Raw genomic sequence first — 21,577 nt, forward strand, 5'->3', positions numbered from 1 at the left:
TGGAAAGCGTCCCATTAAATTTACAGGCTGAGGCTTTGGTACAAGTGCCATGGAATCAATGGGAAGTTTTTTCCTTGATTTCAGTAGGAGCTGGATCTTGCCCAAATCGCGCAAAGCAGCCTCCCACGCTCCAGAACAAATACAGAGAGGCATATGGTTACTGTCAAGGGAACAGGTGGATACTCATATGGTTTGTAAAGGAGCTGGAGACAGCTTGTTGCGTTTTGATAAGAAGGTTATCCCAGGCAACGGGAATAGTGTGAAAACAGGGAGAAGTACAGCACGGGTGGCGGAGGCAGCAGAAGCAGGCGGGGGTGAACCCGGGATAGGAGGGAGAGGGAAAGGCTCAACAAGGTAGGCAGAGGTTTGGAAATGAGGAGGGAAAGCTCACCTTGGTATGTGAAAGAGGTGGAGGAGAAGCCCAGCATGACAGGGAGGAAAGGGCTTCGTGGTGGTTTTTGCTGGGGCTGGGGGCATTTGTGGAGGATGGAGGGAATGGGGCGGTCCACAGCCTTGGTACAGATGGCCGTACCATGGCTGCTGCCAAGATTTGGCCCCTTTCTCTCCCCTGCCAGGCATGTGGTTACACAGAAACGCAGCCAGGATGCCCCCCTCATGCAGGGCATGGTGCTGAGCGGTGGCAGGGGTAGCTGGGCTGCCATACCCAGCGGTGGCAGCCTGAAGCTGCTCGGGCGTCACACCACCACACCTCTGGGGAGCACTGAATCACTGGGCCAAGGGAACTGCCTTGTTCACACTGGGATGGGAAACAAAATCCCCTTTCAGCCCCTGCCATTCAGCACAGTGGGAAACCAAAAACTCCTGATAGCAGAGCTGAGATACAGCTGCCACCAAGCAGAGGCGGGTGCAGGGACTCGTTCCTGCACACGTGGCCCCACCATGGTGCTGGTGTTGCAGTCCTCTGGGCACAGAGCACGGCCAGCACGGCTCACACTTGTGCCTGGGACTCCGAGCACATTCAGCTCTTTCCTCTGCCCCAGGCTCGGAATAATCCTTGTGTGTTCTGGGACTGGGTGGGGTGGGCTTGCGTTGGCTCAGGGTGGAAAACTGAGATAGACTTGAGAAATGAGCAAGTGAAGACATTTTTTGTGCCGAAAATCTGAGTACGGGTTAGGCCGTTGTGTTGTGCTGAGATACTGCAAATGTGCGAAACAGCAAAGATTTATCCTGGGCTGTCAAGCAGCAGATCAGAGATCTGCTCGAGATCTCATCTCATCGAGACCATCGCCCAACGCTCCTCATAGTGCTCTGCAATGCGGAGCTTCATGGTGGGAGCCGCTGTCTTTGGGCATTTTCAAAATGAGGGCAATAAAATGTAATTAAAAAAAATAAAGATGGTTCCTATGCGTTTGAGAGAATTTTGTAACTGGAACTCCTTGTTTATACTTGCTCAGCAATTAAGCTTCTGTGATGCTAAAATAGGAATGCTAATATTTTGGAAATGCTGGATCAGCACCGCAGCAGTTATTCTTCTGAAGGATGTGTTTGGAAAGGCACCGAGCGAGATAACTGATCCTCATGCTATTATTTCATTAACTCAGGAGTAGCTTGTATGAATCTTCTCAAGTACTTGCCTGACATACCTGCCAACCCCACGGAGCTACTGCTGAGTGAACAAGACCATGTTTGTCTCAAAGCGCTAGCCAGACACCCTCGGTAAAGTAGGTGAAGAGAAAAACCAGCAGAGAATCCTTCTGTAACCCCACAGATGTCACAGAGGCAGTGTCAGAGTGCAGCTATTCCTCTGTGCCAAGGAATGGTTCACACTGCTCATCTCTGAAATCAAATTTTCACTTTATTCTGACACACGAAGCAAACCACAGATGCCCGTGGTCCCGTGGCCGTGCAGCTCATAGCCAGCTCGTGCCCATTTCACTGGGAAAGACGGAGCAAAGCGAGCTGGCCAGCCCTGCTGCTGTGAGCCCACCGGGGCACTGCTCATCACCACCTTGCACAGGACACACCACGAGGAGCCCCCGGTGGGCAGGGGCCGGGCTCTGTCCCCAGACCCCGGCACTCAGCACGCACGGGGCATGCGAGGGCTCGGCGCGTACCTGCACCGGGCTAAGCCGCCTTTGCTTGGATTTACTCCGGCTTTTGCAGCTCCTGAGGGTGCCGGGCACTGTCCGTGCTGCAGCAGGGCTGCGTTATTTCATCGCAAACCCCGCGCGGTGCCGAGCACGGAGGAGCTGCGCTCGGAGCCAAGCGGCCGCCACCAGCGCACCGTGAGCTCCCCCTGCCCGCAGCCCGGGGACCTGCGGCCCCTTCCCCGCTTCTATCGCAGCCTGCGGAAAAACCGCACGGCGCTTATTTAAGGCTTCAACCTATTTGAGAAGGCCTTGCCCCCCCTTTAGGGTCGTCCCAGCCACAGGTCGCACAGCCCTGGGGTACGGGGTGAGGTCCCAAAGCGAGCCCTGCTTGCTCCCCCCCAGCCTCCCTACCAGCATCAGCGCTCACAGCAGGTAAAGCTGGCGTCCAGGTATGGTCTGTAGATGCAGGTGAAAACATAAGGGAGTTGGAGAGACAAGCAGCCTAAAAGAGAGGGCCCGTGGGCCAGTTTTGTACCCTAAATGAGCTCAGAAATTGTGTGAGTACGATGGCAAAAGTTAGGCAGGCTACAGGCACACATTTAAATGTACGCATATAAAATGTAATTATATTTAATTAAAGCAGGACCACTAATAGAGGGGCTAGCTAAGTTGCTGGTTCCTTAATTGTTCCTGGCTACCCTCTGTTATTGCAGGGGACACGCTGTATGCCAAATTAATTAAGCATTTCTGTGTGATCTAACCGGCACACGCAGCTCCCCTCCAGGACGCACAGGCACAGTCTCCACCCTGGCGGTGTGCACAGCACAGAAATATTGCTGAAGGTGACTTGGGCTGCCAACGTGGAGTAGCTGGAAAGTGTTCTTAGAAGGCAATAACAAACACTTGGCTAAAGTCTGGCAGCCTGGCACTGCTTCTGCAGGTTCTCCCCTGGCCAAGAGGTGGTTGTCTGGGCCTTGTGCCCCAGGCAGGGTTCGGGGCAGGCAGGTGCTCCCACCACTGTTTGCAACTCTGCCCAGAGCTCCGTACCTGTGGGCTCTTGCAGGAGCGAGAGGATATCAGAGATATCAGAGGATAACAGAGCTGCTGTTGTGCCTTCATGAGGTTTTGCTTCCCAAGAGCAGGGCTGATCCCGGGCAGCCAGTTTGCTCTCTGCCGCATGGCATTGGCATCGTCAGCCTCCTGTCCCTCATCTGCACCATGCAAGACTACAAATGGTTGGGGTGGCTTTGTTCTTATAATTTACAGAAACCTGCTGGTGCAAACAGACCTGGCTCACCGAGGAGCTTAGTGAGCACTTTTAAAGACAATCCTGACCGTGTTTCTTTTTTTTTTTTTAATTTGCTGAGTGAAGCATGTGGAAGCTGGGGGGAAGAGGGAGCAGGAGGGATTGGTACAACAGGGGCAACAGAGAGCTGTTTTGGCCTTGATTTGTCCCTGATTCTAAGCTCTGACACTCTCCTTTTCTCATCCCTCTCTTGAAATATCAAGACCTTTTCTTGATATTTCCGTTTTCCTTTCCTTTCCTTTCCTTTCCTTTCCTTTCCTTTCCTTTCCTTTCCTTTCCTTTCCTTTCCTTTCCTTTCCTTTCCTTTCCTTTCCTTCTACCGGCAGAGGTCAGCAGCCCCATCCCCACGCAGCCCAAGGCTTCCCGACACGGCGCCGTGCTGGGAGCAGGAGGTGGGCAAATACAGGCGGTGTCTGGGCGCTGCTGAGGGTGGGGGCTTGAGGGCAAGGCTCCCCGGCTCTTCTGCTCTGCTCCAGGCTTTCGCAGGGTGCTGGGTTCTCCCTGCAGGCTCCTTGCTCCTGCAGAGGCACTAATTCCCTGCTGCCCTCCCGCAGGTGCCTGGAGATCTCAAGACAAGTGACAAGGGCTGGCCAGAGGGACCTGTGTGGGGTGGCACTAGGAGAGGCAGGGAGCAGGGGGACTGCCACCCGCACACAACAAGTGTCACTGAATTCGGGGTGCCCTCAGGGAGTGTGTCTGTGGCAGCCACGCTTCTGACGGCAGCAAGTACAGGCAGCCCTAACTTTGTGAGCAGGGTGAAATTATTCCACTTCACGATGTCTCCATGAGGTAAGAACTGTTGGACCCAATTCAGTTTGTTAAGGCGTTTGGTAAAGGATTTCTCATCCCCAAGTAGGGAAACGTTCATCCTGATGACCCAGGAACGCTGCCTCCAATGCTAGGTCTGGCTCTGGCAACCAGAAAAAGCAAGTGTAGCTTTGAAAAGTTCAAAGGAGCTAAAGATTTGCACCATGGGGGAGATCTCACAACAAGAGGAGATCAAAATACTTATTCCTATAAGTGTTTTGATCTCTTGCCTTTCCGACACAAAAGGTGATGTAAGGAGGAACCAGTGGGAGCTGTGTGAGGGGGTTTGAACCTTCCCTTCTTATTTGGCCCCTTGGGACGCTGCTCACCAGTTATTCTGCTGGTGACAACAATAACAGCATCTCTTGGTGCCCCTCCAAGAGTTCTGAAGTGATTGCAGTGGGATTACACATTGTCCCTGGGTTACGAACATACAGAAAAACAGGATTATGTGGTCCTCTTGGTTTAAACTGTTGGGAAGGCCCAGCCTTTAAGACAAAAGAGGGCCTTATTCCTGGAAATCTGGATTTCCTGAGGCCAGGGCTTAGCAGTTCTGTTCCAGTGGTGCTGGGGTAAACTGTCCCCACACGTACAGGGCTGTGCCAGGCTGCCACTGCATGCATGGGGACAAGAGGACACCCCGCAGCTGGGGCTCTGTGCTCCCAGCCACAGCAGGGGCCTATGTGAGCTGTTCCCTGATGTGCAGCACCAGGCTTTGCGCCATCCTGCTCAGGTGAATAAAGCTGCAGAAAAATATACCACGGCTGGGCAATGTTTCCCCAGCTGCCCCCAGCACCTCCGTGCCCCAGCAGGAGTGTTTGACAGCCTCCTTCCCTGCTCCTGCGTTAACCCACAGCAGCTGCAGTCTCTACAGCTGAGGGCAGAGCTTCATTAAGGTTTAATTAGCTGTTATCTGGCCTCCATCAGAGATAGTCTGTGCTCTGAGCTGCTCGCAGTCCTGAAAAGCTGTGCAGTGGTGCTAGAGATCATCTCTGGTCCTTGCAGCCCTGCCTGGACAGGGATGGGTATGAGGTGCCTAAACCTCTGCATGTTGGTTCTTGTATGGAGGTAAGGGTGATCCCTTCAGAGAGGCTAAAGCCGCCCTCAGAGAGCAGTGATATTTCTCTGCTCAAGCCACACATGCTGCTGCTGTGCCTCTCGCAGCCACAGGGCAGCAGGCAGCGCTTCCCATCCCCAGGAAAAGCTGCTGAGGAAAGGCAGGGTGATGGACAAATCACAAAAGTAATGCTTAGTATCTTTTCCTGTTTTCTCTACCACCTAACATTGCCAAAGTGTTTTCATTGCTGTTCATTCTCAGGGGCTATAAAGGAGCACAGCTCAGCTGCCTGCTGGGTAAGGTGGTGGTTTTCAAGGTCCTGCCACTGCATCTTAACTCCTTGTCTTCAGCACAGGGCTGCCAATCTTTATCCTTTGAAGGCTGTTGAGATGTTCTGCTGTGATTATGAATGTTCATTTCATGTTATTGACTTAATGCTATACAACTTGCAGATTCTGCCTCAGTTTTTAATCTCGGGTTTGCTTATTGCTTTGATATTTTCAGATAGATGTCGTAATAGCTTGCTCATTATTTACTCTCTCTCATCACTAGGACAATTGGAAGTACTTTGTTCAAGTATAGCATCTGTAGAGATCTGTATGTTGTGTGTTAATGTTTTTAGTTCTGAAAGAGACAATTCTACCTATAAGGCAGGGAATATATCTTTTCAGAGGTAATTTGGACTCTTTCAACTGTGAGGTACCAATAAGGAACAGTATACCAAAAACAGCATGGTCCAAAACAGTTTGTCTACTTCAAGTCTGCCACAAGAGATTAGCAAAGTATACACAGACACAAACCATATGCAGACAAGAAAGAAAAGGGACAAATCAAAAGAGTTTTAGCAGGTAAGCACCCACACAGCAGCATGTGTCATATATCAAAGCAGCACAGACTGTAAAACAACGTCCTGCAGTTTGCAGTGGGCAGAAAGGCTCCCAATAAAGCCTTGGTCGTCTCTTCTTTGGTTTCACAAGCTGTCCTGGACAGTGATCTGAAAATTGAGCTTTAAGCATCAAAAGGGGACTGGAGTAATCCCAGACCAGGTCTATAAGTTTCTCTGGGGTCCAGGAGGCTGCGACTTGTGCTTGGCAAATGGGGGATTCCTGCTTTGGAAAGTGTCTCTCTGCAGCATGTGCATGCATAGAGCTCGTATATAGCTTGTGAGGTAAAATGGGTTGCCTGAGGGCAACTCTGCTTTCCACTCAGCATCCACAATGCTGATTAAAACGTGAACAAAAAATAAAACCATTTTTGTGTATGTATGCACGCTGTAATAATATAACAGGAGATACAAGTGTTGTTTATGTATTTATCTAACTTCCATCTGTTTTGACTTGTTTTCTGGGTCTTTCTCATTTTAATTTCCTGGAGTAGGTGGGCAGCAGTGCTGGAAGGCAGTGCTGTACAGCCAGGAGGAATACACTGTGTGCTCTTCTATGGAGAAATTCCTCATTTGATGTGGTTCCCAAGCTGAAATGAAGGTCTCTGATTTCACGTGCGCAGCGTGGTCTCTGTTCAGGGATAATCTCAGTATCTCCAGTGCTTTGCTTTTGCTACTATGTGAAATGCAGAAATGGTTCAGGAGTTAATTTCAACCTTAAAAAGCATCACCCTTTCTCCCTGTACCTGTGGGAAGGAGGCACAGCCAGAAAGCAGCAAGTGCTTTTCAGGATGCTCCAATAATCAGAGCCGTAAAACTGCCCCTAGTGGAAAGTCCCCTACTTAGGGTGCATCAGTCTGAGAAGGACTTGGGTCAGAGCCTGTGGAAATCAACCCAGCTGGTAATTCTGCAAACTGCCGAGCAGCTGGGACTTAAATCACCCCGGCTCCAAGACATGGCCCTGCAGGAGCAGGTTCCCAGTGGGCAGGGGACACCTGGGGCAGTGCAGACTGCTCAGCGTACCCAGGCAGGTCCAAACCCAGCACCTTGGCACAAGAAGCACTCTCTGAGTGCAAGTAGGATTTGGGTTATAGGCTGGCTTTGCCGCGTAATTGTTAGCATTACTCCAGCATTATCAGACCTGGATTTCAGCGCCGAGCTGGTGGATAATCCTTGCGTGCGCAGAGTGAAAGCCTCCCGCCCAGCCCTGACTGCCGCCTCCTGCACCTGCAGTGGGTAAAGCACAGGACTTTCCACCGTGGCTTGTGTTTTCAATTTCTTTTGTTTGCTGAATTATCTGCTTTGATGAATATGTGGTGTGGGAGTGGGCCAGGGCAAAGGAGGAGCTGTTTAATTCAGCCCTTAGCCAGGGCTGAAGAATACTAGGAAAAATTAGCCAAAAATATTTGTGTTTCCTGCCAATCCTTCTCAGTGATTTCTTTTTTTTTTTTTTTTTTTTTTTTTTTTTTTTCTTTTCTTCCCTCCAAGTTTCACACAAAGCTCTGTCTTTGGGATTAGCTGTCTACAGGCAGCTCTTTGTTTTCAGCTGAATTTAAGATTATGGCTGAGCAATAAAAAGGGAGAAAGGTGACACTGGAGAGTTTCTGCAGCAGTAAATCCTGAAATATTCAGGCCAATGACATTTCCATAGCTAGCAAATGTTGAGTGTGACATATCTGGTCAACACTGAGACTCAAACCTGGTCAGATTTCATAGAAGAACCTGCTGTGAGTCTCAGGTTTAGGTGGCATCAGGTACTTTTAAAGAGATCTTTAAAGAGATCTTTCCAGTCAGATACCAAGTTTGTTTTCCTTTGCAGCTTTTTGCAGTGAGGGGATGAAAACGCTCCTGTTGTTAAACTTCACAGGCTGGAGAGCAGCCAAACAGTGGAGGAAATGCAAGAGAACATCACCCTGATAAGGGCCAGAGGGACAAAACCTGTGCTGTTGTGTCCTCAGGGCCTGTTCATTGCACCTTTGTAGGGTTTTTACATTCATTGCAAGGGAGTGGGCAGAAGATGCTCCTGCCTGATCTCCAGTCTGAGCTGGTATTTGAGGTCCCCGTGCTTAATCTGAGGAATGTAAAGGATAGCCCACTCTTAACCCTGCTGAAGATGGGGAAGTATTTTCCTTTTCCTAGGCCATTTGATGCTCTGCAGTGGCTCAGTGCAAGGAATTTTGCCTTGCACAGGAATAAACCAGTGTGTTTATTGCTCTGGTCCTGCCCTGTGGTGGCACTGTGACGAGGAGAGAGGTATAAACGCAGCTTTCCCCTCCTGTGGTCTCCTGTGTCTTGGTCTAACTGTCAGCATAAGTGTACAAAACCATGTTTGATTTAGATTAAGAGCTCTCTCTTACAAGGTAGTGACCACTAGTACTATTTAAGGAGGGGATGTCAGTGCTCCAGTTCATCACATGAAGGGTGATAAATCAGCCACCAGTTACAGAGCCGTGTCTAAGCCACCAAGTGTGAATTCACAAATCTTAAGGGGGTCCTGGGGATTATTAACCTAACACGCTTACCAAAGGTTTCTCTGCTGGAACTCGGGTGCTAGAATTTGCCCATCCCTTTATGCACTAAGGCCCACAGAGGCAGTGAATTTTAGCTCCAAAATTTATGTTTTTAAATGTTCAGAGGCAGGAAGACGACTTGAGATGTGGTTTCTCCACATATCTAATGAATGTTATTATGAGGAAATTTTCCCCTAGATCAGATGCCTCCAATGATTCTTTTGCAGGCTTTGGGTGTATTTAACAGGGTATCAGAGCTCACCACAAATAGGATGGGGGAAAAACTTCACAAAGTCTGAGGCTGTGTCAGCATGGTGGCATCCATCTGAGTTTGGAAATTGCGTTAGTTTAAGCTTGCAAATTTTTCTTTTTCCTTTCATTAAAATCATGCTGCTTATCCTCTTGGTTACCTCCTTCTTCTCTTCCTACCCCATGATGTCTGCAGTTACAAACTAAATTTCCTTTCAGGGACAAATACACAGGATAAATTACCTCCATCCCCTAACGCCTCCAGCAAGCAGCCAGTGATGCAGTCCATATCCACGTGAACCTTATGTGTAAGTGCAAAGGGAAAAAAACCAACAGTGTCTCTTCTGTGCCTGGCAATTCAGCAGATATGATCAGATCTATCCAAATGTGAAAGGTCTTTATCTGTCCTTTAATAAGCGCAGAGCTGACCACATTCAGCCCTCCAATGACTACTGTATTAGGTGGAGTTCGCAGCAGAGATGAATTTGACCCAGTAAGTGTATCAGTGGGCTTTTGGGTTTGCTTTACATAGCACGCAAAGAAGCTCTTCAAAGGCTTGTGGTACAACGTGACCTTGACTTCAACTCTCATTTTAATGGCTACTTGGAAGATGACAAAGACCACACTCTTTGGGAGATTGCTGTAGGGTGAGAAGCTTCGAAACCACATGGCCAAATCTAAGCACAAGTGAAGTCTATGCAGCCCACACAACTGCAGTGGCAGCTGTCAGAAGTATGCCAGAGAAAGCCATGCTCCTGGCTGACAACTGGAGGGCAGGGACTCTGAAGCTCAACTTAAAGCAAAAATGTTCCTTTGATGGATATCCAAAATTGGTGACTGCTTCCTTTCAGGATGAGCATGCTGTGCCTAGGGAGCTGCTGATCATCTCCTGAAACAACACTGCCATCAGCGTGGATTGATGGCTTGATAGGAACTGTGATCCATAAGCAACGGCACTTAAAGCACTTGGTTTTTGATGAACTCGGGTGTTTACCTCGTGTGAGGGAGGAGCCAGGACCAGATTTGTCCATTTTCTAATGGTTTTCTGACCATCGAGAAGTAAGCTCTTAACCAGCAGAATTTCCCTCTTAGCACCTGATTTCAGAAGGGATTTCCCCCCCCCCCCCCCAGCATTGACATCATTCCTCCCTGCCTCAGTCTGTGCTCATAATCAAGTTCACTCTCAGTAGCATGTATTTTATTAAATTTGGCTGTGAGAATGTCACCAATTATGAAGGGAAAAGCAAGAGTGAAGGTTAGGGGGGAAAGGTGAAGGTTAAATTCAGACATTCACGAGTTTATGGGGCAGTTTGTCCTCAAATCAAAGCCAGGCATTCACGTCAAGCTACGTAAACAGGAATAAATGCTCATGTGAAACTTGCTAAAGAAGCAAAACCCTGTAAGAATGTTTGCCACAAAAAATGTGCTTTCTTCTGCCTTTCCCTCTTCTTGGCCCCGAGAAAGGCAATTGCTCGGAGCATGTTGCTATCCTGGACGATGCGATACCTCTGAAGATAAAGACAAAAAAAAAAATCCCTGCCAAAAGACACACGTTCGTGCTCAGAAGCACTGCTGCGAGCACAGCCTGCAGTTTGCCAAGCACAGGATCCCAGAGCAGAGGCGTGTGCCCAGTGCTGGGGTCAGGAGGACACATCCTGGTCTTTCTTGAGGTGTCCAGTGATGTTTTTCCTCAGTATCACACCCTGTAAAAAGTTTAATTCAAGGCAGAATTTTGGGAAGGAACAGGAAAACTGGTGAGAACACTTTTTTAAAAAACAAATTAATCTCACATCCCCAGCTACCTTTTATTTACCAAACACAAGAAGTTTCCCCATGTGATACATTTCTTAAATTATAGGTTTCCCATTTCCTGGCATCCTAATAAAGTCTAGATGAATGATGACAGAGTCTGCAGGGAGAATGAGTAAACATCTCCTACTGTCTGGAATGTAAGATGACTACTGTCTTATCCTTTGTTACAGGTTGTTAAGATAAAATTACCCTATATATCAGCAGTGCTGTCAATGAAATTAGAAAGCACATTCTACCTCTAAGCTGCCTGGAGGGTTCCAGGAAGGAGGAGGAAGGCAGTTGCTTCTGTTTGTTTTGGTTATCCATCTGCTGTGAAAAAAAAAATATTTTTTTTTTTCTAATGCAAATGGAAAAGAGAAAGAAATGCCAAGGAGGATGTGCAGGGCAGGTTCTGGATATTTTACCAGCTGTGCAGGCAGCAGAGGAAAGAAACTGGTTTAGTGAAAATCCTGGGATAGTTCCTGCCTGGACTGCAGTGGCAGGAAAGCTTGGGTGCAAAGAGCCCCTGCAGCGATAGTTGTAGGGCAGCGGCTGCAAGTCCCTGAGCTAAGGGCACTGCATCTCCTTGGGCTGCTGTCCCCCAGCACGCGTGAGCTGTGAGCAAAGCCTGCAGCAGTGCCTGCCTCGCCCTGAGGGCATTGCCCTGGCCAGCAAGCCAGGAGCACTCCTGAGGTGCCTGACCAGCTCTCTTGTTTAGCTCTTGAAAATCCCCGCGGTTGGATGTGGTAAATGCTAAGCAGCAGGTTGAAAAGAGAGGAGCTCTTGGGAAGACAGAGGCAGATGTACGTGCCGCGTTCCCTGGAGCCTCCTTTGTGTAGGAAGCGAAGCTGACAAGGAACAGTTTCCAGACAAGTGTCTTCTTTTCAATTATTTTCAATTCCCTTTAAATAGCAAAGGCTCCTGGGGTCTCTGCTCGCTCTAATGACCATTAGCTCACGCAGCCGGTGCTGCTGGTGGTGAGCCAAGGGTGCACAGCACTGTCCTTGCCCTATCCATGTGTGAGTGCCTGGGAAGGCAAGGCACATCCTGGCACCCCGTTCACACAACCGCTCTTCCTGCTCCAGCTGGGGTCCCTTCGGTCCCCTGAGGCTGGCCAGAGGGCAGGAGGGGGGCAGGCCAGCATCGGGATGAAGTGGTGAGAGGTGAGGGTGGGCATCCTGGGACAATTTAAACTTTCCGAGAAGATCCAATTGAATCTGGCTTCTCACTCAGCTCTGAGAACACAAATTTGGTGTTTTCCCTAGATTTCCTCAAGACATCTCTCAGCATCAAGTTTTCTCCTGTGGTTTGCCCTGTTTCTGTATCCATCACTCTGCTGCTGCAAATGTCAACTAGTTTTAGGAGTACCCTCCTGCACATCCCTGTAATTCACTAATGCATCTCCTGGGTGTCCTTTAAAAAACAAAACAAAACAAAACAAACAAACAAAAATTCAAACCTTGATACTGTTGCAGTTTATCAGTCTTTAGAGAGCACCCATTGGAGAAAATTATCTTCTCCCAGTAAGTAATTTTTAGAAATGTGCTTCTAATGAACATGCACTTGATTGTCAAAATACTGGAAAAGAAGCTATATCATCTGCTTGCTTATACTAAGGAGAAGTCCTGCATTGACCTGTTTCCCTTGTAATTAAATTGTGTTGCTAAAATAATCACTTCTTTTAGACTTCCTTGTTATATTAATTGTCTTTAGCTGTCACTACTCTTGAATCTATAGCTATGTATGGGTTCAAAACTTACCTCCCAGTGTCTCTGTTTTTACCAAGCACATTGTTTTGCTGCCTTTTTTTTCAAGTTGTTTTCCCATTTTCAAACTCAGACACTTCACACTTAGAATATTTTTGGTTTGAAATCAGAAAATAATGTAACTGAGTACAATACTAGAGAACAGCTGGAACTGGAAAACAGCTTGGGCAAGAAATGCCGTTGGATTTGCAAAGCATTCCTCAGTTTCCACCATCTCATCTTGTACTGTCAGAAACGTTACACGTTGCTCCATATACACACACAGAAGTGTATATACTTATACATATGAGAATTTTCTCTGACAAGCTGTAGGGCTTTGCTAGAGATTTTCCAACCCTAACCGTGTCAAAAGAAAATACCTTAATGCTCTATTCACAAAATGCTTTTGGCCTGCTTCTGTTTGAATGTTATGCTTGTTTGCATAGGCAATTCATAGAGGAGTTCATAAAACCTCCTTTTGCCTCAATTTGTGAATGCCTGCCCACTGCAGGGGCTTAAAATGAAATTACATTGGAAAATGAACTATTTGGGATGCATACATTTTGCACATGCCCTTTAAATAACTTGGATATGTTTTCAAAGGAGGATGTTTTTCCTATGGACTGAAGGATACATTTGTACCACCTACTAATTTTTTTTTCAGCTCCAAAACAGCACTAAGTAAACAGCTGAGGTTTTGACAATTCAGTGTTTCCAGCACTTATATCTTCCCTGTAGAGAGTTCCCTTGTTAAAGGACAACCTCTTCCTTTAATTCTCACTGCCTGGTTCCAGCAGGAGACCCTTCTCCTATCACAGTTCTCAGTCTAAAACCATGATAATGGGGACAAAACTGATTTTTCACTTCTCTGCCCTCCCTCTCCCCCCCCCATGGTGCCAGTAGTGGCCAGCACAAAACTGATGTTTGTCTTTATTAATCATACACACACAATCTGCAACCTGAACTGTGTACAGAAATGAATGGAAAAAGCGCAACCTGACCGCAAAAGTATTATTTTATAAATAAGGTCCTTTAGTAGTAGTTAATTGGATACACATTTTGCTAGATTCATGGAACATTAAAAACTATCATATCCGAATTGACTGACTGAGTTCATGTTACATCTCCCAAATTACCAATGACCATTTGCCTTGCAACATCAGACCTTGGGTTCAGAAATCTAGCTCCAGGGCCTTTTTTAAGTACATGGCACTTTTTTTTTCCTAATAGAGATTGATTTAGTGTATGTTTAATGGCCCCATAAATCACTCAACATGCCCAACTTGCATACAAATTCTGCCAAAAAAAAAAAAAAAAAGTTTTCAAGGAAGCAGATGCCTTGTTCTTGGAACCAATTTGCCTCGCTCTCTGTGTGTACATGAACCCACCGTTTCAAGATCCTCCTTATAAAAATGTTCTGCTCTCCCAGGTCTGCACACTGGTCATTTTCTCTGGGACTGCTTTCTTACTATGCCAAGTTAAACTCGGGTGATTCTCCTGCTGTGCCCGTTCTGTTCTGGTGCCTTTATATCAGCAATAAATAAATTCATTGTGCGTTTCAGCAAGAAGAAAAAGCAAAAGCTGGGGTTGCGTTGTGCTTGCTCTTGTGAAGATCTATTGTGTGCAAAGTAGTGTGCTATCAAATGGCGTAGGTCATTTTTCATTACCCCACTGAGGATGCAGCTCAAAGCAGAGGATTATAGAAACTCATTTCCTTTGGTTAAGGAAAAAAAAAAGAGTTAACATTCAATAAACTCGAGGGCTATGACGCAATGTGGCCCTCAGAACCTTCCGAGCGGAGCTGTTAATAGCTTCCTTTCCCAGGACGCGGGTTTGCCCCATTCACTTATCGACTTTGATGCATTAGTAAAAGAAAATATCAACCCCTCATAACTCTCAGAAATGATACAATACATCACTTGAAAGTAAGCTAGGATCAACACATTGTTAACTGTTTGATCTCTCGAGTCAAAATTAATGATAGGTGTTTTGCACACAAAAAAAATGAATGTTAAAAGCCTATTTAAGCTAACTAAAGACATCCATACAACATCAGGGTTGAATTGGAGGTGATTTCCTGCAATGCAGCTGTTATAAGTTTATCAGTCTGCGGGTGGCAGTAACCAGTAATCATAACCAGATTGCAGAAGGGTGGGATGGAACTTATCTTTAAATAGAAGATCCAACCAGCTAACTAGCTAACTGAAGAAAGCTGGTCGAGAACTAAGTTCCTGCAACTATTCACCAGGACACCCGAGGCTCTGGGAGAAGCCCATTTTCTGTATATTTTAAAGAAACAAAATGATTCTGAAGGATTAACTGCTAGGCAGAGAGAAACCAAGGTTTGTAATGATTAACAGCAGACCTCCTGCTCTCTGGTACTCGCAACATTTACACAATAATGATAGCTAATAAGAAATGGCATTAAGAAATGACTTCAACTTTCTCCACTGAGACGTTGCCATAGGCTGTTGATGAACTTTTAGCTCGTTCTCCTGTGACATGGAAAGGAAAGATCTGAAACGCAGCGTATATTTCAAGCAGAAGAGCATTTGAAAAAATTCCAAGAAATATCTCTGAAGAGCCAAAGAGAAGTGTTGCACTGTGAGACAATGCCTCTGGACAATTACAGCCTGTTAGTTTTAATGCATCTCGAATTGCTTCCGTCTGCAGCTAATCTGACCACTGGAAACAGTCACTTTTGCAATGCCCTTTAATTTTTCTGATTTGCGTGTGGGCGGTATCTGTTGGTATTAATATGAATGTTTTCCGGATTGAATTAGAGAAAACAAGGCAAGCTTTCAAAGCAGCATCAACTTTCTTTGAGAAATGTGAACTCAGGAACAAGTACAAGGCAGTAGGAAACCAGGAGGATGATTTAGGTCTGTCCCGGATCACTGTCATGCAGACGCAAAAAGGAGTGACAGAAAAGTCCCACTGGATCCTCAGATCTCTCCAGCTCCACTCGACAGCCTCTTTAGACCTCTTTGTTCTTAGTTTTGCCGTTTAGTCGGCCCTTTCGGTGCGCTGCAGCTAAATCAGTTAGAGCTGTGCCTGCTGCCGGCCTCACCGCCTGCAGCCGGCAGGGATACCCCTGTTTCCTAACTCGCTGACCCATGCAGACCTGCCGTTTTCTATGAATGAATGAATCCCTTAAACAGTTAAGGAATGAGTCAAAATCTTCTTCCATCCCTAAAGTCAGCCGAACAAGAGCTTTGTTTTTCCACTGACACGAGTTTAAGTTATCTGCTTTATCCCTTGCCATCAGCAGAAGCTGCTCCTGCCATCCTGCCGTGCTCCCTCCTGCAAGCAGCCCCTTCCCCTCACCTTGTCCTTGTGTTAGACCTACACTTAAATTTGGTTTCTGGAAAGAATTTCTGTGAAATTTCAAATTTATGGTTTTTGGAGGACAGGCTGAAAAATGGCAACTATATTTTTAAAATAAATTTCTGATAAAAACAAGTATGTTTTTAAAATTCTTTACACATCTTTCCTTCAAATTTTGACAAAAGTTAAACCTAAAATCATTCTTCCCCATGCCTGATATCTGTACTTCACTTATACAACACCCCTTTTTATAGATTTTTGAAAAAATTAAGAGGTGTTTTTCAGTAGAGAAAAAGACAATTATTGATCAAATGGAAAATATGAAATTTGTTTCAATTAAGACACTCTGCAATTTCCGCTTTTTTGTTTCCCAAATCTTACTCAACAAAAACTCGTAATTATTTCTCCATAGCCATGGGATCAGCTCACTCCCTTCTTCTCCTGATGGGACTATAAAATCCTCAGCTGGCAGATCTGCCTGTCCGCCAGGCTGTCGTGACACATCCCAAAATTCTGGAGAGGAGACGTTTCCCATTCAACAGAGTAGCAGAGAGAAAGCAATTTAATTGCCTGTGTGAGCATAGGTGGGTGATGGCCAAATACTTCCCAAATTCTGACCTTCTACGTGTTTTCCCACTTGTTACTGCTCTGGAGGTGACCCACCCCAAGCAGTCTGTTGGGTCCCTGCTGCGGGGCAGCTGGACAGGACAGGTCCTGCAGCCCCTTGGTGCTGGGCTGCTCACTGGGGGGCTTACCCCTGGCCAGGTCCCTTGGCATAAAGTGTGCCCTCCTGCAAGCAGTGCCAGGGCTTTGCATGCTTCACAGCCCATTTCATTGTATAGGTTCCTTGAAAAGTCCTGCCACAACTGCAAAATTAAAATGTGTCACTGCCCCCATTTTACAGACAGGAAAATTGAGGCACTGGTGGGTGATGCCTCCTGCCCAAAGTTATGCAGAGGATAATGAGAAATAGAGATCAAACCCCAGATCCAGCTCCTTCCACATCATTCTGAGTTCTGTCTTGTTCAGTGTACAGAAGTGAACGTAGCACATATCAAAGCTCAATGTAGGGACCTTTTCTGTAGCAGCCTTTTAGATACCTCATTGTGTTAATCGCTTAAGATACAGCAAAGGCTGCATTGTGACATCGTGTGCTTCAATGCAATCCTTACGCTCGTGAATTCGCTGTTAAAACGTAGCCTCGCTGGGGTGTGGGAAGCTCTGCATCTCAACCTAACTGCAGGGAAATCTGTATGCAGAAAACGGGAACTGGTAAACAACCAGTTAAGCAGTTCAGACCGCTGTCACTCTATCCCGGCTGCATCGCAAAGTGCTGAATTCCTAAATGTGGAACCCAGATGCAAAAATAACAAAGACCACATTAAAGTAATGCTAATCACACAAGCTCTGCTTTTAGAGGAAGACGCGGAAGTGCTTGGGAGGCTGATATGGGACTGGGGGAAAGATAGCGCAGCCTCCAATCGCCTTTTCAAATAATGTGCGAGGGGGAAAAGGTTTCTGCGACTCTACCAAACATCCTTGTGTGAGGCCTTGGGCATGTGAGACCACGCACATCCTCCTGCATGCGTGGGCAGGGCTCCCACCCCTCTCCAGACGTGGGCCCCTCCGGTTTGCCAGACAGGCCTGAGAGAAGCCCATCCTGGGAGCTGTCCATATTACAAACCAGTCATGGGACGTGAAAAATCCACCTTTTTTACACCGGTCTCTCCAGTGACCAGTGATTTCACTGGAATCATCCTCAGCTACCTTCCAAATGACTCTAAAGCACTGCTAAGATGTGTTGGAAACAAACCCAGGAAGGAGCCAGGTAGGCCCCTGCCCTGCAGAAACGTGCACTCTCAGACGAGCGCAGCGGGTCAGGTTGGTAATTGTGTTGCCTGTCCAAGGATGGGCTGACCCAAACCTAGACCTAGGCACTCCTGCAGATCCAACAACTGCTCCTTCCCCGTTTCTGCATTTTTTCCAGTTTTTGTCCACCTGCCACCTGCAAGCAGCCCAGGCCCCCATGGAGGCATGCCTGGCCTCCTGCCTCTCCTGCTGGTGGCCTGGGAGAGGACGGCAGGATGGAGGCGGGTACCTCCCGGTCCCCACAGTGGGTCCAGGCACTTGGGTGTCTTCTTGTGGCCATTGTGTAAAAGCACAGTACAGTTAGGTGAAGATGAACACCAGCATTCACTCAGCACACAGATGATTGCTTTTTTGGTGAGGTCGCTGGGGCTGGGGCTAGGGCTGGGGCTTGGTGAGCTCAGGTGTAGACCCCTCTGTTCTTAAGCTGTACCACCTGGGGGAAAGAAAACGATGCCTTCTGATTGAGAAAACCTGATGGGTAAATTATTGCCAAATGAGGTGAAATTCAGAAGATCTCAAAGAGGAGCTGCAGTGTTTCAAGCTTTTTGTTGAGGAGCTGAGTTGAGCTGAGAGCTCGGTGGTGGAAGCCTGCCTGGAGAGGGCAAGGCTCCTCCGGAGAGGGTGAAAAATGGCCTCTGGGGCTTTGGTGACTTTGGGAAGATGCGAGCATACCTTTTGCTGAAAGGATGAAGCTGCTGCAACCTCTGGGCAGTGTTTGTGGGGCAGAAATGAAAAAGCTGAAATATGGTACTGGAAAGGTAAGCTGTATCTCTTGTATTCTTAAGTAATGTGGTGGAGTAATTATGAACAACTGAGAAATGTGGCAGTGGCGGGTGAAGGGCCAAAAAGCAGGGCCTGAAAGAGTCCAGTGTGCAGGAATTCTTGGGGAAGACATGTCCTTGCTGCTATCCTGTGCAGGATGCAGCAGGCAAACAGCCTCTTCTATGAGATATGGCTATAAGGGGTCAGGGTGTTGGGGCTGATCACAGGCTGGCCTGTAGCTTAAACCTGTGAGAGAAGTTTGTGTGTGTGTCCTTTGCCTAATATTATTTATCACTTAAATTATTATTCAATTGCTTGTCTTCTTACGGTTTCACCTTTTTGGTTGTGTCTGGGCATCAGGGCTGGCTGTGTACACGTGCAAGCTAGGTGTTTGCCTCGCTTGTTGTGGCTGGCAGAAATCTGTGTCTTGTGCTTTCTTCTGCTGCTCTTTCTGCTCTGCCCGCTGGTTGAGCGCTACACAGAAAATTACAGGGGATCACAGCAGAGTAGGGAATGTTCCTGCAACCTCTTCTCACTCAGCAGACAACAGAGTCCTGGACTTCCAAGTTTGGCCATTGGAGTACGAGCATGTCCTTCAAGGCAGAGCGAGTTTTGCTTTATCCTTGCAGGAGGCTAAGAGCACCACTTGCAACACACAACATGTAAGCCAAGAGTAGAAGCTGGCAACTGATGTTCTGCCTTTGAGAGCTTATTTGCTCTTGTCCTTGGGACAGCAGAGCTCAGCCTGCAGTTCTGGCTGGAGCGATAGTGCTGCTCTGCGCCCCAACCCTGGGCGGGATGTGCTGAGCTTGATCCCGGAGCAAGCTGATTCCAGCTTTCTGAGTAATGCTCTTTTATGGGAATAAGCTTTCCTTTGATCTTGTAGACAGAAGTCCACAACAGCTGCTCTGTGATAGATAAGGACGGCCACTCTCCAGGCTGATTGTGTTTGGAGATGAATCCTCAGGACGTTGCGCAATGAGGAGCTCAGCCATGAAAGCACAATAGTCCTGTTGGCGTGCGCACCTGTAGCCAGGCCAGCAGGGCTGGGTAAGGAAATGTCTGCTCATGTGTCAGGGCTGTAGTGTGCTAGGTGTGGTGTAAATAGACAAAACTCTGTTTTGTCCCTCTCTGCTTCACACTCACAACTGTTTCCTTCCAGGCAGGCTGGGGAGAGGCTGTTCTTGCCTCTGAAACCCCAGGTGTGTATGAGCAGATGGATGCAGGGGGAACTTGTTGCTGAATCTAGAGGTTGCTTCAAAGTAAAGATCTATTATTTTTCTTTAATGGAAAAATCTCAATTACAAACTCTTTTCTCAGGAGAATGTTTTTAGTAAAGAGTTCTTAAAACTTGTTAATCTGAGTAGACTCACTAAAATGCCACTTTGGGCATGGTATGACTTAAATGTTGCTTTGGTGTTGTGAGAATGACAGCATTAGCTCCAGGTAAGTGCTTGTGACAATGTTGGCTTTGGGCTTCCTGCAGGGATCACGAAAACTTGTCAGATATATACATTTTCATTAGGAAAAATAGTTCTTCTTGAAGCTTTTAGAGGCAATCAGAAATATTCTACATGGATGAGCTCGGTGGGATGTGAGTCACCGTGAGTCTGAGAACTGGGCCTTGCCAGGAATCCGCTACATCTCAGGGTGAGCTGGGCCCTTCTGTACGGGCTGTCCAGCAGGGTGGAGGACACCTACTGACTGCTGTTGTCCTGTGGTCTTTTCACATTGCCCCTTTCTTGGCACTCAGGGATGTTATGAGCTGAGGTTCCCCTCGCAGCGATGCCAGCCCAGCCTGCGAGAAGCAGGACTTGCTTTTGGAGGCTGCCAGAAGTGTGGGTGAGCCTGTGGAAATAACCTTTGCCTGTAGTCAAAGGTAGTAGGGAGCGGTGGTGGACGTGACTTCACTGTTGCCCACTGCTCGGCATGAGTAACCAGTTCCATGCATTTCCATGCCAACCATTAGTTTCCAGATGCAGTGACTAGCACGGTATTTTCCGTTTCCAGATCTTGTTTGTACTGGCACAATTTAAAATACTTTGAGTAATTACAGTGGTTCCTATAGTCAAACTGCTAGAGCAATGCATTCCCCTTGGAAGTTTCTTCTTTAGCTAGCAATTTTGGTAATGACAGTAATTCAGATAATCTATCCTCGTGGCCTTGCGGCTTGCAGAAGTACAGGGCTTTTCCTCTGTAATGTAGCTATATATCCACCAGGCTATATATAGATACAGTATTCTAGATGTATTTAAGTGGACTTGACTGAGAAAATCCAGTCCCATTGCCACAAACTTTCTGTTACTCTTCATGTTAATGCAATCAAATCAACAGGGAAGGAAACGGAAGGGGCAGAGGGGGAGCCTGGTAGGCGGCTGTGGGCATGGGCTGGCTGTATGGCCAGGCAGCTTTGGGGATTTGGGTGCCTGCCATCAAAGGCTCCATAAATTGCTGAGTGGTTCTGAGTATGCTGGGCTCTTCCCTGGAGCTAGATGCACTGGATAGTGGCAAAAGAGCTCAAGGCACAGTGAGAAACCCATGGGTTGGTGCTGTGGTGTGCAGGATGGGTGGTCCCCGCAGGGATGAGCTGCCAGTGCTTGGCCAAACTCTGGGTTGTTCTGTTGCTCCCTAAGAGTTAGGGATTAGGGCAGCTTTCTCATAAGGATGAGAGAGCCTCAATGAGTACAAGGCAACAACTTCAAGAAAAAAAAATTGATCTTCATTTTGGCCTACAACTCACAGCAAACAACAGTTTTAGCAGCCAAATATGACAAAATCCTATTGAACAGAGAAATTTCTTCTGTTTCTGGAAATGGCTGAACCCTAAAGCTGCTCTCATTTGCTGGTTAAGCCTACTACTGATGGAGACATTGCTAAATTACTGCTGGGAGAAACTGGTCAGACAGATCAGAGGCAGACATCTCCCTTGGTGCGCAATTACATGCGCTGCTTGCTTTGAGAAGAGGCCAAAGCAAATGGGAAGCAGCAATTAAGGTAGGCACCAGCAACGAAGACTTAAAGTATAGGGCACGGTGCTTATCAGTCGTCACTGTACAGAGAAGGTCCCTCCTCAGTTTGACTAAAGAGGGAAGAGCTGTCGCTCAATATTTTTGTGTGCTGATTGTGTGACCACTATTTTTCCTCAGGAGGTTCTTGTATGTAGAGGAGGGTGGGAGGAGCAGATGTTCATTGTAAGTTTTGTGACAAATATTCTAGTATG

At 47.2% G+C, this 21,577-nt stretch overlaps 1 non-coding gene across 4 annotated transcripts in view; it reads left to right on the forward strand.

The window, feature by feature from the left end:
• LOC101789629 (SPO11 initiator of meiotic double strand breaks) overlaps positions 1-21,577 on the forward strand; it is a 238,327-nt gene that overhangs the window by 209,864 nt on the left and 6,886 nt on the right. For 2 of the 4 annotated variants that reach the window (XR_005260488.2, XR_002404952.4), the window contains one exon: positions 9,083-10,462. The exons of 1 other annotated variant lie outside the window; for it this stretch is intronic. This is a non-coding gene — a transcript (SPO11 initiator of meiotic double strand breaks). Of the gene's footprint in view, positions 1-9,082; positions 10,463-18,090; positions 18,354-21,577 lie in introns of those variants that run through there. One more of the 4 variants, XR_011804582.1, reaches the window with a different exon arrangement.

The sequence above is a fragment of the Anas platyrhynchos genome, chromosome 21 (assembly GCF_047663525.1).
Source record: "Anas platyrhynchos isolate ZD024472 breed Pekin duck chromosome 21, IASCAAS_PekinDuck_T2T, whole genome shotgun sequence".
Taxonomy (NCBI): domain Eukaryota; kingdom Metazoa; phylum Chordata; class Aves; order Anseriformes; family Anatidae; genus Anas; species Anas platyrhynchos.